Here is a 15235-nt window from a genome sequence, read left to right as displayed (position 1 = left end):
CCAACAGGACCTGAGGCCATCGGTCCTTATGGCAGCCACTCAAACCCTCCAGTGTATGAGCAGGACTAAGACGGGCTCTTTTGGGTACTGGGAAGACACTTGGGCTGCATGCAAACTTTTCACAGTTCTGACATGAGATGAAAGGGAGACAAAGACAAAGACTTGTGTGTTAAAAGTAGACATGATTCGATACAAGAGCTAAATTTAGCTGCAAAATTATTGCAATTAGATAATAATTTGCAATACTTTATGTAATCCATCAAGCAAATGTGACAAACATTCTGGCATTTTAGCTTCTAAAATATCAGTGTTTGCTGCTTTTCATCATTTTCTATGATTTTAAATTGAATATCTTTTGGCTTTGGGCAATTGATCGGACAAAAGAAGGAATCTAAAGATGAAACCTTGGACTCTGGGAGCTTGTGAGCTTGCACATTTTATTTGAATACATGGAAAAGTCAATTACATTTTGGCATGACCTCTGAGGTATTCCATTTGCAATGTTTCCCCAACTTAATCATGTCATTTTCCATAATGATCCATCGCTTGTTACACACATTCACAGACACACACTCATCCAGCCTTGCCTCCATGGACTAAATACCCATTTCCCTTCCACACACTCACAAGTCATCATTCGTTCCATAATCGGACAGTCTTCCGGGGGACTCAGATAAATAGACCGACTCTCTGTGGACCCTCAGCCAGTCACATGAGCCTCATGAGTGTGCACTCACCCCAAGAACAAAGCACACACAGACACAGTGTAATATCCATCACCGGTGGCATTCATATCTCCGAGCTTCAAGTCTGCAATGAGTGCAAATGCTCACTATTGGAATCATGTGCAGACAGATAAGTGCCTATGCCAAACGGTAGTAAAGAAAATGATGGGGGTTCTTTAACAGCAGCATGTCGCTCTTCAGTTCCAGCAGGGAATTTAAGAAGAGGAAAACTCATCTCAGGAAAGGGTCATCAGCATCAGGACAGATGCTCTTCTGTTCTCCCTCTCTCCACCCCTCCTCTACGTCTCTATCCCATGTACACATGCAGATGCACTTCTTTGTCAATTTGTGATGGATGTCCACTTCACAAATGCGAGGATATGAAGTCTGGGGATTCCCGTTTCCCAGAGGCCTTTGGGTGACTTTGGCGGGAGAGAGGGGAGCTCTGTTACGTAAACAAAACAGGCTGCACTTCCTGCTTGGTCAGTGAGAAAAGAGAGGCAGAGCGAGCAAGCAGTGCTTTATCTCATTTCGGAGACAAAACACGGATCATAGAGGAGAACACGGGAAGAGAAGGGGCAGGAGGAGCGGGGGTGGCAAAGGAAGGGCCCTTTCCCTCTCAGCTGCGCCTCCACTTCCTGTGTGGGGAGGAAGTCCCTTGTTGGGCGGACAGTGATCTCACCCGCTGTTGCAAGGAGCTTCCGTCCTGGCAAGCAGCGGCGCTTTGAACCGGCAGCCATAGGAGGCAAACGAAGCAGTAGGACACACACACACACACAAACACACACACGCGCCTGTCCTGATTATCGCAGTGGAAAACATACACACACCCACACAGCCGGTCCGACAGGAAACAGTGCTGCTTGGAACAAACAAGCACTTCCTGTGTGTGCTGTGGCCTGTTCACAGAGACGGCCCAATCAAAATCAATGTCCTGTCCACTGCATCATTATCACCATCATTCAGGGGACATTACTGCTCATTTGCTAATAGCCACAGGGCCTTATTTATGCTTACAGCCCCCCGTAACCCCAAACACCCACTACAAGCCCCCCACTGATGAACCACGATCGGACTTGTTTCTCTGTGCGGAAGTCCGCTCGTCCTTTAAAAGTTGGCCACTAATTGAAATACATTAGACCTAAATTGCCTCTTTTTTCCTTTCACCCGTCATGTTGACAGACGACCCAATATTTAAGTTTGTCTCACTAATTTGTTGTAGAAATACCAATGCAGCGAGGCAATGTGGCTCAAGGGGCTGTTGGGCCATTGGTTTACAGTACCATTACATTGAGAGATGGCAAGAACAGAACAGCCATTATGTTCACAGTTCATAGTGCGGTCACCACTGGACTCCATAGGATGATGGTCACTCACTGGGGCCAGCAATCTACGAGGTTATGTATTAACTGCAATAACTTTAGTCTCCCCTAAATGCAAAAGTGTCAACTACCCCAAGAGGGATGCTACATAAAGCGTTTACCACAAGTCCAAGTGTATTCAATATTATACAAAAGACCATCTGGGGGAATCAGACACTATAGCCTTTAGCTTAAAAAAAATAAAAAAATGTGCAAAGATGAGTTGAGCTATTTCTATGCATGTATTTGTATGTTGTTTAACTTATTATTTTATTTGTGGAGTTGGCTCTGCCACTATAAATGCCTTAAGAGGGAATTACTGAATGTAAATACATTAAATGGCTTTTGCCGAACAAAATGCCCACCATAAATTGTCTCGAAATCTGAGTTTGGTTTCATTAAATCTTAATAATTGTAACTTATGCATACATGAAGAATCATGTATGCACTTGTTTTCTGATATTGATGGTGGGTTTATACCTTTAAGGGACCAGTATGCTCCAGCAGAAGGGCTCGTTGGATGGGCGAACTGCTTCACAAATAACGTCCTTTTAAAAATATAATCTATAGAGACTCTGTATAGCTGCCTAGTGTGATTCTTATCATGTTTCGTCCTGGGTGATAATATGACAGAGACATGAAACATATGGAGAGAGAGAGGCGGTAGAGACATGCAACAACTGGGGTGTTACACTCAAACTATTAAACCACCAGGACGCCTCCATACTTACTCCAAACATAAATGGCTGTTATGAAAGACTAATGCATTAAATGAAGTATTACTTATCTAATCCTAGTGAAGCCCAGTATATTCTATATTCTTCTATTCAGTAGCGTTGACAGCACAATGCAAAAAGTCCATTAGGCAAATCCCACTGCAAACTCACACACAACCACAGTCTTTCCAAATCACTGAGTCACTTTTCAAACAAATGATACCTGTGATAAAACTCCACTGTTTGCCTGCGCCCTCCTCCCCCCTTTTTCTTTCCGTATGTCCTTCTGCCTTTCTTTTCTCTTTGTGTGTGTATGTTTGGACCAGGAAGCAGCCTTCTTATCTGAGCACACAACCCCAGTGGACAGCAGGGCAGCCTGTGGAAGCTCAACTCTGAGTAAACTTTGCCTTAACTTTGAAGCTGGCCGTGTGAGTGCTTGTCCTCAGGGCTGCCCGGAGCACTCAGCACCGGTGGCTCTCCAAAGAGGGGGTCAATGGGACAGGTAAACAGGAAGTGCCAGTGCCGTGATTGACAGCCTGTTTAGACACAAAGAGATGGATACTCGGAGAACGCTGATTCACTGACAAATCACCACTCACTGACCGGATTTAGAATAGAGATGCTGCAGGGCACGGAGGTGCTTTTTTTCTTCTTCTCTCACTCACCTATTATAATATTTCTCCCATTTTTTACTTTAGCGTATTTCTTATTGAAAAAAATCCTTCTTGTTTATTTTCATACATTTATCTTCTGCCTATTTTACATTTTGTGGGTCGTAGCTTTATATTAAATGATTAAAGAGATTTTTATGGAAAACTAGCAACCAGGAAGATATCTTTTGGGCACAAGATGGTACTCACCACAGGTGTCCCGCCCTTTCTGGAAGTGGGATCCAAATTGCATTTTTATATTCGCATCCCAGCTCTAAAAGTCAGCAGAAGACATGATGTGTAGATCAATATTTTATCTCGCTGAAGACATTGGTGATGCTCAAAAGGCGGGCTATGATATAAAGTAAAAGCAACATGTGTTTACACAGTCTGGAGTTTGTTTCCCAGAGGGAGCTATTTGTTTGTGACACAGCAGTTGAGGAAGTTGCTCTCCTTTTCCCACAATTCTGTGTCAAGTCTAAATAAGTCCAGAATCCGGAACTTACTGACCTACAGCTAATCTCTCGTAATATTATCTCAGCCACAGTCCTCTCTCTTATTGTCTTCCTCAACTTGCAGGCAGTGAGTTACAGTCGAAGTATGCTGTACTCCTCCATCGTTCCCATGCCGCAATGATGAGGGTGCTCTCAGGCCAGCAGCAGCCTGGGTGGCAGACTGAGGTTTGGGGCTGCAGCTTGCTCACGCTAATCACGTTGATTATTGCGATTACAGACCATTTCCCCCCCTAGTGTCACGTTGCAACTTACTGACCTGGATCTGACAGAAAGTCCCGGTTGCCATAGGCAATCTGTCTTCCTGTTCTCCTCCGTTTTAGTCTTCACCAGCCGCCTCTTGATCCAAAACGCCCCCTCTTTTCCTCCTTTCCTCCACTCAAACACAATCGGTCCCTGAGGTAACTTAGGGACTGTTTCCTCATCCCGTTGCCAAGCAAGTCATGACCAAGAGGTTTACTAGAAACTCACACACACAGACACACAGACACACACAGACACACAGACACACACACACACACACACACACACACACACACACACACACACACACACACACACACACACACCAGCTTTCTGTCTACATTTCCCCTTTCAGCCAGTTTCCTCTTTTTCATTAAAAGCTGGCAATGGGATGAAGTTTTCCCTGCTACTGTGTGGCCAGCAGGCGTGCAGATGTTTTCGCCCTGCTCCTTGCCATGTTTATCAGATCACCGTACCGTTTCATAATCTACATTATGAGCACTGAGCAGATAACAAAGCCTTTGATTTGGGCCTGATTTCCCCTTATCCCCCCATGTTTAATTTAGCACAGTGATTGCCGAGTGTGATATAGGCCTCTGTGGCCTTATGAAAGCTACACACACTGAAGTCCCGCTCAGAGGACCTGAGCTTTCATGGTGAGGGCAAAGTAATGTTCAAGGATGTAAGAATGTATTATATGTTACTTTAACTTACCTAAAACCTTGCACTCGGGGAATTTAGGCTGACAACTTTTGTTCGAGATTCTTCTTATCAGTTTTCCAAGTAAGTAGTTTCAAAGACTCTTTTTATTCCTTTAATTAGTTTCCAAACTATTCTTAACTCCCCTGTGTGACATACTATAGTCGATTTGGCCTCATATGTTTGAAGCCGAGCCACAGAATATTTCAGTGTTACTAGGGCACGGCCCTATCAGGCCTCTTTGTTAATGGCACTCAGATAACAACTCAGTCCCAAAACCTTAATGAGGTAAATGTTATGGTGCCTTCTGACAGACAAAACAGCAAACAAAGGGAGCAGAGTGGGTCGTGTTAATACTTAAATGGATGGATGTTTTTTTTAAAATCCTATATACCTGAGGTCTTAAGTGACCTGACACTTATATAATGCTGATTAAATGACTGATTAAATGCAACTTCCCGTGGGAGTGACTCAGGAGTTCCTGATATTGGATGATTTCTTTCGGAATGATCTAGTTGATGATGACGAGGTGCAGCGCCATGTAAATGTCACATGTGTACAGATGATGTTAAAACAGCTCTCTTTAGATCTGATTGCCCTCCACTCTATGCAGCCCACTTGTGGTGCAGTTGTAGTAAACATTTAAAAGACTCAACTAAGCTCCCAAGATGGAAAAGTGCAAGCCATATGTTTGTGACTATGTTCCCACCTTGCATGCTGTGTTGAGGATTTTTATTTACAGTTTATATGTTAAATAATAAAAAAAAAAATAATAGCCTAAACTGAGCCAACACCAAGTGGCAGAAGGTATTCCTCCTGTTTTTGGAAACATTGGAAGAAATCTTTCAACTACTGTTGATGTTTGAACTGCTGCAATGTATTTATTTGTTGTTCTTTTTTCTTTTTACCCATGTGTCTGAAATAAAGTTGTTGTTTTTTATGTTGAATGCCAACACTTTAAACATTTCACAAAAAAATGCTATGTTTACACTACGAGCGACAAAAGCAACAAAAGTGGGCCAAGCTTGACCAGCTACATTGTCCCACCAATGGTTAAGTTTCGGTTAATGGTTAAGTGTTGCTGAAGCGCTTGTTAAGCTAGTTATGACGTTAAAACGCCTGTGAACTGGCTGACGGTACGAGACAGGTGAGACAAAATCATCAGATTGGTTGACGCTTCACTGCATCATAAAAACACGAGAGGGCTCAACAGCTCAAACTTTGACTTGTAGCGGGTCACAGGCGTCGCACAGTGATAAGTGTCTGCCGTCAGTTTGTAGCATCCATTTGAAAATGACCTAAAGGTTAATAAAAAGCAAACATTAACTACATTAACGACACTCTAGTCTCTTGCATGAAAGTCTGACACTCAGCATGCCCATCCACACACCTTCTATTTTTGCTCTTACAAAGTGCACAATACTTCTTGTGTTACTGGATGTTAGCACTGGACTTAACTACTACACGGTGAAACTGGACTGTGTTGCATCTGAAAGCTCTGTTCACATGTTGTTCGCAGGTTTTCTCCCCACACAGGAATTTTTGGATCATGTCCAAAAAGATTGCTTCTGACGCAGAAATGCTAAAAATATAGAAAAACACTGGTTTGGGTCTTGTGCAGGTCACTTGAGTTGGAAGCTGTTTCTGCCACATGACTTTCCACAGTTTGGAAGTGTTTTACTCTTAAGAGCATTACAAAAAAATAAGATTTTTGTGATTTAAAAATAGCTTAAAACAGATTAAAGGAGGGTATGGAAGGATGCATTTTCAATCTGTCCCACTGTGTCCTGAGGATAATTGCTGCTCTGTTCAGCTGAACTCTCTGAGTCCAGGTATAGTCTGCTGCCACAAATAGATTTATTATGCCACCACTCATTTCCTCCTTGTTAATCAAATACCACATGCTCGTACTGAACGAGTTGGGCAGAGACATTTTGTCGTGAGGAGGAAGAAGGAGGGCAACAGTCATTCAAGAGAGAAACCCCCGGAGGAAACGTTGGCGTGACTTCACACTAGAGGAATGTAAGATGCGGCTTAATTGATTAAAGGACCACATGATGGAGGTCTTGAGAGAAGAGGGAGGTTTTTTTTATTTTGGGAGGAGGGGTGTTGACCTTGTGGAGGGCCCAAAGGTCACAGGCCTGTAGGCTACTGGTGCCTGTCAGGAATTCATCCACAAAGACCATCCTTTCTAATAGATTCACATCCATTGACGACTAAGCATGATCAATGATGACAAGACAGGGCGATCTGCTGGGCCAAGGGTAGCTGTAAGAACACTGTGTCCCTATGGTCGCAGTCTTGTTCTGCCCATTCCCTCATTTTCTCATCATTTCTCACACTTCCCCACCTCTCTGTCAGTTTTTGGCCCTCTTTTTTCACAATTTGTGCTTTCCGAAGCACGTGTCTCGCAGCAAGATGGGTGACATGTCTGTGACTGCCACACACACACACACACACACACACACACACACACACACACACACACACACACACACACACACACACACACACACACACACACACACACACAGCCTGAACAGATGGAGCGGCACGGTCTGTCTGGCAGATTACCTTGCTGGTGGTCAGACTGAACCCGCTGCCCACAGCTCCTCTTGCCAACAACCGTCCTCTGTGTGAATTAAAGTCACTGACACACATACCTACCAAACAAACCGTGAGCTACATACTAAGCACCTTTGACTACTTTGCATGAGTTATTTATATCCCCTGCTTGCGGTTTGACCTCCAAATACATCAAAACACATCTTCAAAACAAAAGCGTCTAAATATAAAGTGCTTTGCATAAATTGTCGCACAAGAGCTGCTGTTTGATGCCACTGGGACTTGACATTTCTTTTCCACTGCAGTACTGCATGTTGCAGGCTGCCTGAGTTCTTAACATTTTCTTGAGAAAGAGCTCATGGGAGGGAGGGGGAAAGAGAAGAGGAGAAAGAGAAGGAGGCTGCCACATGCCTGTCAATACTCCAATCAAAGACAATTCTCCAGAGACTGTCAGGGGGACAAGGGAGCATCTCTATGACAACCCGCGGACCCCCAAAATCACGACTTCAAAGGTGGGGAGACGTCCCATTGAGTGAGTGGGAGACCACCTCCTGCAGTCATTTACATCTCATTAGGACATAACTGCCTTTTAACAACAAGGCGTTTAAACAAACTCGCACACGTCCCATAATGTGCACATGTTGGTATTCGAACTAAACAAGTAGACGTGCACATCTAGTTCTATTACGTTCACTGGACGGCACTCATTAACTCAGAAAACCATGCAAATAACCCCTCCTTTTTTTGTCAAATCATGTGTTAGATGTCCACATGGTACATTTCATTTCTTCATTGTTTCTGTCCCATTTACTTTTTCTCAGCCGACGGGTGTAGCTTGATCAGTAATTAATAGGTGAATTGCACACACACACTTACTGTTCATGTCATATTAGGTCATCATAGTTTTATCTAAGGTGAGCCAAATGTTCTTTTTCTTTTGCTATATGTGTTGGCTTTCTTGACAAATGACAATCAGTCTCTTGAACATTTCAATATTTTACTTTGTCTTCTGAATTGAACTCTTTAATTACACCATGCATACACTATCACATACGTGCATTTACTATATATACAATGTATTTTGTCAGTATACTGTACACATCATGTACACCACTGACATCATGGTTGCAATCACTTTTACTGCATGTGTGCATATATGTTGTGAAAAGATTGCTGTGCTATTTTACAGTACATCCCATCTTAGTGTAACTTTAAGTGTCTATATGTACTTTGCTACTGCATTTTGCTGGATTGATTCTTTGTATTTGTGTACAATGACAAATTGAATCAAATCTAATCTATAGCCTCTCCTAATAAGCTACTACTACTATATTTACCACTAGCTATACAACTGCCCTTAATACTAGCACTACTACTGCAACAACTACACAGCTGTAGCTTCTCACATACATCTACTCACTGTGCATGCACACACATACACACACACACACACACACACACACACACACACACACACACACACATACACAAATGTAAGGCACGTATGTAGTGTTAACAGACGTGACACATCGTGAGAGCTAAGATTATGAGAGGAACCTAGAGCTCTGAATACCACAGGAGGGCCCAGCGCAGGAGGAAAGAATCACTCATCAGAGAGACAAATGGATCCTTTGCCCACTGATAGCTAAATGCTGTTAGGACAGCCATTTGTCTTTACAACTGACTTCCTGTTTAGGCCATGGTTCAGCATGATATCATTAAACCGATGCCAACAACACCACTTCCTGTCAACACAAACGTTCAAACTAATTTATGGCCTTGGCTTCCTTCTTCTCACCTCCCAGGCAAATTATTCCTACTATTGGATCGAGTGAACTTCTCTTCTTTTCTCTTCTCTTCTCTCGTAGCCCAGGTCCCAATTCTCGTAACTCATGCAAATCTGACTGGAGTGAACTGACAGGACGGAGCATGTTTGCAGGAAGTGAAACGTTCCATTTTTTCTCTCCTCCAAACTGCACATTGATGATGTCTGGGGTGATATATCGACCGGGATGGCTGGGAACCCAACCCTCGAGGAGGAATGTATTTAGACACACACATACATACACATTCACATGCACACACATCAACACACAATAACTGAAGGCCTCTCTTGCCAGAGGTGTTGAAATGCTCGTAAGTCTTGAAATGCCAGTTGAGACGCTGAGCTCCCCTTTCACACACAGTGCAGCCAGAGACAAGAGAGCTGACAAATGGATGCGTTGAAACATATTAACCATCTCTCTTTGTGAGCAGACAAACATTTAATCTGGCTAATGACCCCTAAGGATCAAAACAAATGCAGTGAGATAAAGACGGGTGGAGGAAGGAGGAGAGGAATACTAAAAAAGAGATCATTGACCTCCAGGAGGGCTCTGCAGGGTTCACAAGAGCCAAGGGCTTCTTTCTGTTCTATTCTGTGGGTTATGTGTATGTAAACATGTGTAAATTTAAGTAAGTGAACACATTAAATACCTGTTCTTACACATGTGGTCGGTGTTTAGGAACATACAGTACTTGATTGTGTTCCCATGAGTCTGTGTGGGGGGAACAAGAGATCTCTTGGGTATCACAGCCTCCATCAGTGTTCATCACAATAAACAAGTCACTTAGCAGAACGCTATCTCGCTACTTTTCTTCCCCTCGAACCCACATGAGCTCTCCATCTTCAGCCGGTTATCGCGCTGGTATTGTTATGATTACACAAAACGCATTATCTGTTATCTTTCCTTCTATCAAAGCTAGCCAACAGCTGCACAACCAGTCAGGTGAGGTCACCTGGCCGGTTCTTTCAACACAACATCCGTTAACATATTCACAGTCTGTCTGTGTTGAAATACGCAGATGTACTAAAGCTTTCTTATTTGTTTGAGAAGGAAAAGTCGAATACTTGTATGATACGCACAAAATGAGAAGACTGGGGGCTGGAGTCTACTGTTTTTATGTGTTTGTCAAAGTACCATACCATCAATCAAACATGTTTTGGCCACGCTGGCGCAGTGGAAACAAGCTGAAAGCACAACACTGACATATTTTTTTAAGTTGATATGGCAAACCTTTTTTCAAACAGCAGCTTATTTACACATACGACACTATTATCATTCATTTGGAGTCGTATTTCTGGCTGCCTGATAAATATGAGTCAGATTTCACTCTCTTTTTGCTCTGTTTTTGGTCTCTACCAACTCCTGGTGGGATATATCTGTCTGTTTAGCTGCTAAATGCTCAACTTTGTCCACCAGCTAGCTGCTAACTTTGTGTGGTGTTTGCTGCTGAGCAGGTAGCATACGATGGGTTTTTCGAGCTTTTTGTTGAAAACAGCTGCCTGCTGTATCTGGAAATCATACAATGGGAGCGGTGAGAGCAAACCAAATTAGTAAATTGCTGGCTGAAAAACCGAAACAAAGCTAAAGGGATCTGCAGAGTTGGGGGATACATCTACAAACAACACTTTTCAAATCATAACTAGTCATGCGACTTCTATTTACGTAAAAAAATATTGATTATAGCAACTTTAAGTCAATCGAAACCAAAATATACTGTATTTATGGGAACTTAATTCAACCTATACAAATTTTAATTTAGAGCTAACACAATAAGTTGCTATCGAGCTAGTTAAAAAATAGATTGATCTTTAGTCGCATATATGCTGCTAAAATGTAACATGATAGATAGCTACACTGTTCAGTAGTTAACTACAAACAGACAAATAGCGAGATAGTGTTGATCATTTTAGTATGTCTTTGCTCATTTGGGTTCATTTAACAGGCTGTGGCTCTCCTGTCTGTGTGACTGACCCCCACATCAACATCAGTTAAGTAAGGCTTCCTTCCCCTGATTTACGACCCTACAAACTCACAAAAGCCTCCTTTTTTTTACAAAGGGCAACAATGGGTCTGTAAAACTGTCAAGGCAAAACTAAATTTATGTGTGACTCTTTAAATAGTTGAGCCAAACATTTCTCGCAAGGCCATCATAGAGGTTTTTTGAAAATGGGTAAAGTAAGAAGAGGTTTTTTGAAAATGGGTAAAGTAAGTGTCTGCGGGTGCACCTTTCACTGTGATACAGTGTCTCAGTGACTTTGGGTGAGCGGGCGGAGGAGCTCTCACTTTCATTGCGAGACGGGCCGATCAAACCGACCGGATCTCGTTGCTGGATCTCGTTGCTGGTGCCCATTCTGTTAATCCATCAATGATATTGATTTCCAGTTGATCGTCAGGCTTCCTAATGATGTTCACCTTCAGGGCCAAGCTCATTGATTCATGGTTGTGACTTGATCTATAACTGGTAATGTGAACCATACAACAACAGTGATGCAAAATTACCCCCCATTTTACACTCCAATGGGAACTGATGAAGGCCGCAACTGATCAATTCAATGAATAAATAAACAGAAAGTACAAACATGGGACAAATATGCACTGAAAGGACCATTTATTGTCAGAATGTTTCTCCTCTCTTACAGTCATAGTTATATGTTTCCAATCTATACTTTCACTTTCGCAAAACGATGAAAAAATGTGCATATCACTTTCTATCTAGCTCCCACACATAGAGGATGCTTGGTTGCCCTTGGCGTGTATTTTTGTATGCATTCTTCACCTGGTCTACCGGTATGTAGCTACATTTCTTCCAGTAAATTGTCCGGTACTTCCTTAACAGCAAAATTCAAGGACTGCAGCAAAGCAAACCTCTCTCCTGGCTCACACTGAGATATGGTATGGCTGACCGAACTTGACATTCTAACTGATGAAACATATCCATGTAAATTAGCTTTTGTGCTAAATGTGACATTACTGTAATATATCCTGTTACTTTTTATATATGAGGACATATTTCCCATGAGGCGTGTACCTTTGTATCGATATTCAATGTTTGCTATGTGACACATGAAGGATTAACCTGGGTGGAATGGATTACTCCTGAGATCCTGGCAAAAACATTTCTCAAGTGGAAAAAGTAATGTTTATATTGTCCATGAATCATATGAAGTGCCAATTTAAATGTACAGATAGACCTAGGGACATAGACACAGTTTGGAGGCAAGATATAACAAGACAGCAGACACTTCGTCATACAGCACATTTCTGGCACCCTCAAAATCTAGTATCATAAAGGCCAAAATACTTCCTCAACAAGTTTATTCTTCCCAAAATAGACATGATGGGAAAATATCCCCCAAAATAGACATGGGAAGAATTTTTTTTCCCCCAGCATAAAATGTTTTTGTAGGGTTGTTCACCGAGGAATTGCTATTACTGTAAGATCTCATACAAAATTCCTCAGGGATTTGTTGCAACTCGCTCCTGCTTTTTTCTACAAGACCAAGCCTCTTGCAAAGTCTTGATGAAGTCATTTCTGGCAGCAACATCACAAACATAGAGCCCCTTTTACCTGAATCATCATCTGAGGGTCATGCACAGTTACATGATAGCTAGTGAGTGAGTGTGGGACACAAAGCACAAATTATCTTTCCACCCTTCAGCAATTCCGACAATACACTGAATCAACAGAAAATATAATACCAATACATCCTACCTGATCACAGAACAATGATATATGAACTTTGGCAGTATGAGCCATAAAGAAACAATCCAGGATGTAAAAGTGTGACTAATGTTTGATTGGGTTTGCTGTTAAGTGGCTTTAGGGATAACATTAACGCCTGGTTTAGTTTGGGGTGAGGTGAAGGTGAAGGGGGTGTGTAAGCGCCACTGTGTCGGGGCGGAGGATTTTGCTGGAGCTGAAATGTAATGATGTGGATCATGGACAAACACGGCCTCTTGTTGGGGTTGGTTTGTTCGAGCAGAAGATGCCACTGTGGAATCTTACCTGATTAAAGAAGAGGAGTCTTAATGCCTTCCACAGCCCGAGTGAGGACACACTGTGCAGCGCTGCAAGCTGCTATAGGGAACCAGTCGGTTAACAAGCTTGTGTTGTCTTGTGCAGGATCCTATATGGACCGTATGTGAAGCTGCTAAATTCCCACATAAGGGTTTTCTAACACTTTGTTGTTGGTAAATGTTTGACTCTGCTTTTCTAAACTGGTTTATTAAGACACGTGTAAATAGATGTTGAAATACCAGAATGAGGAGCACACTTACCCAATGATACAAAACTAAGTTGGAAACAAAGTTTATAATCGTGTGAAAATGTGATTCATTTACAGACTGTAAAGGTTGTGGTGTGTTTTCTTTGTAGAGCTGACAAGAAGAGACAAGCTCTTTTTCTAATAAGTCCATGTGGGCTGAATGTATGTTCAGAAAATTATATAATTTTTGACTGATTGCTATTGATCTATTTGAACTGGTTCTGCTGTTGCACTCATTCTAGCTGCTCTGGAGAAGAGTCCCTCTGAAAGAGATCCGAAGAAAACTGTCATAAAACATGTCGCACACACTCTTCTGCGGTATACCATGCTTCGTTCATTAAATGGTTTCCACTATCTTGCCTTCTTCACTACTGTATGTAATACTGTATGTACATAAACACAAATAATATAAAGTGTACTGTCCTTCAGTAGCACACACAGTTACCCACAGACACAACACTAAAACCACATTGAATGAAATAATAGAAACACCTGCCAGTGAGTAAGAAAAACACTAAAAAGAGTTTTAATCAGGAAGGCATGCTGTTATAATAAACTGGCCACTGAATGTATAAAATGTAGAATGTGGGTTGTACTTAAAGACGGAGCCATAATCCGGTGAGACAATACACATATGTTTATAAACAAACCATGAGATTGACCATTTAACAACATTCATGTATTTAGTCTACATCTATTTTAGAGCAATATAACCATGTAATTGGGTTGAACACAAGTTGTCCAGAAAAAGCACTCACTGGAATCAGGCCATTAATTCATACAAGCCTTTTTTTGTATTTGGTGTCTTGTGATCTGTTATATATAGATATATAGATACATTACTGTATCTATAGCTGTATCCCTCAATGTTTATCCTGAAGACAAAGCTACGACACCAATAAAAACCTACACGGACATCTCTCACACACACTCATACACACACAATTAAAATATTGATGTGATGTGCGTGCTCTCTAACCTAACACAGCCTGTCCTGATGTCACAGCAGCTGGTTTTACTCACAATATGCAAGTCTTTGCACTATCCATGAATCTTTTATCAAAACTGGCCTAATTGCTTAACCATCCATGTCCCGGTCCAGTTGTGAATGGTGGGAGGGGGACTGGGCATGCCATGTCATAAAAACAACAGGCAAAGACGCCAGCACTGGTCCACCTCGGACAAGTCTGCCTTTTCCTCTACGTCTGTTTGCTTTCATGAGGACTTTTATTTATCCAAGGTAGTCCCACTGTGAGCAGGTGATGCTTTATGAGGGAAACTGTGTTATTAGCCACATTTTGAGCAACAAGTCAATGAATATAATAGGTTTTAGACAACTCGGGAGAAGAGAATGGGATTTATTTATGTGTAAATATAGATATTGACTAATCAATAATACAAATCAGCAACTAATAGACTAACAAACAATCATATCAACAACTGGGCAATTTCAGTGCAAATCAGTGTTTGTGTGAATGCACTCAGCCCTTTCAGCAAGTGTCTTTCCCTCAAGACCAAAGCATAAAGCCAATTTTCCCTTATCCATCGGCTTATTTACTTAAGTCTTTACTCTGCTGGTCCACAGAAAACAAGCAGCAGTGCTTCCTGTCCTCACCCATCTGCACTTGACTGGACACAAAACAACAACTTTCCCTTCTGTTCTCACTCCCACT

Source organism: Taurulus bubalis (genome assembly GCF_910589615.1).
Source record: "Taurulus bubalis genome assembly, chromosome: 3".
In the NCBI taxonomy this organism is placed as follows: Eukaryota; Metazoa; Chordata; class Actinopteri; order Perciformes; family Cottidae; genus Taurulus; species Taurulus bubalis.
Note: the sequence above shows the minus strand (reverse complement) of the source record.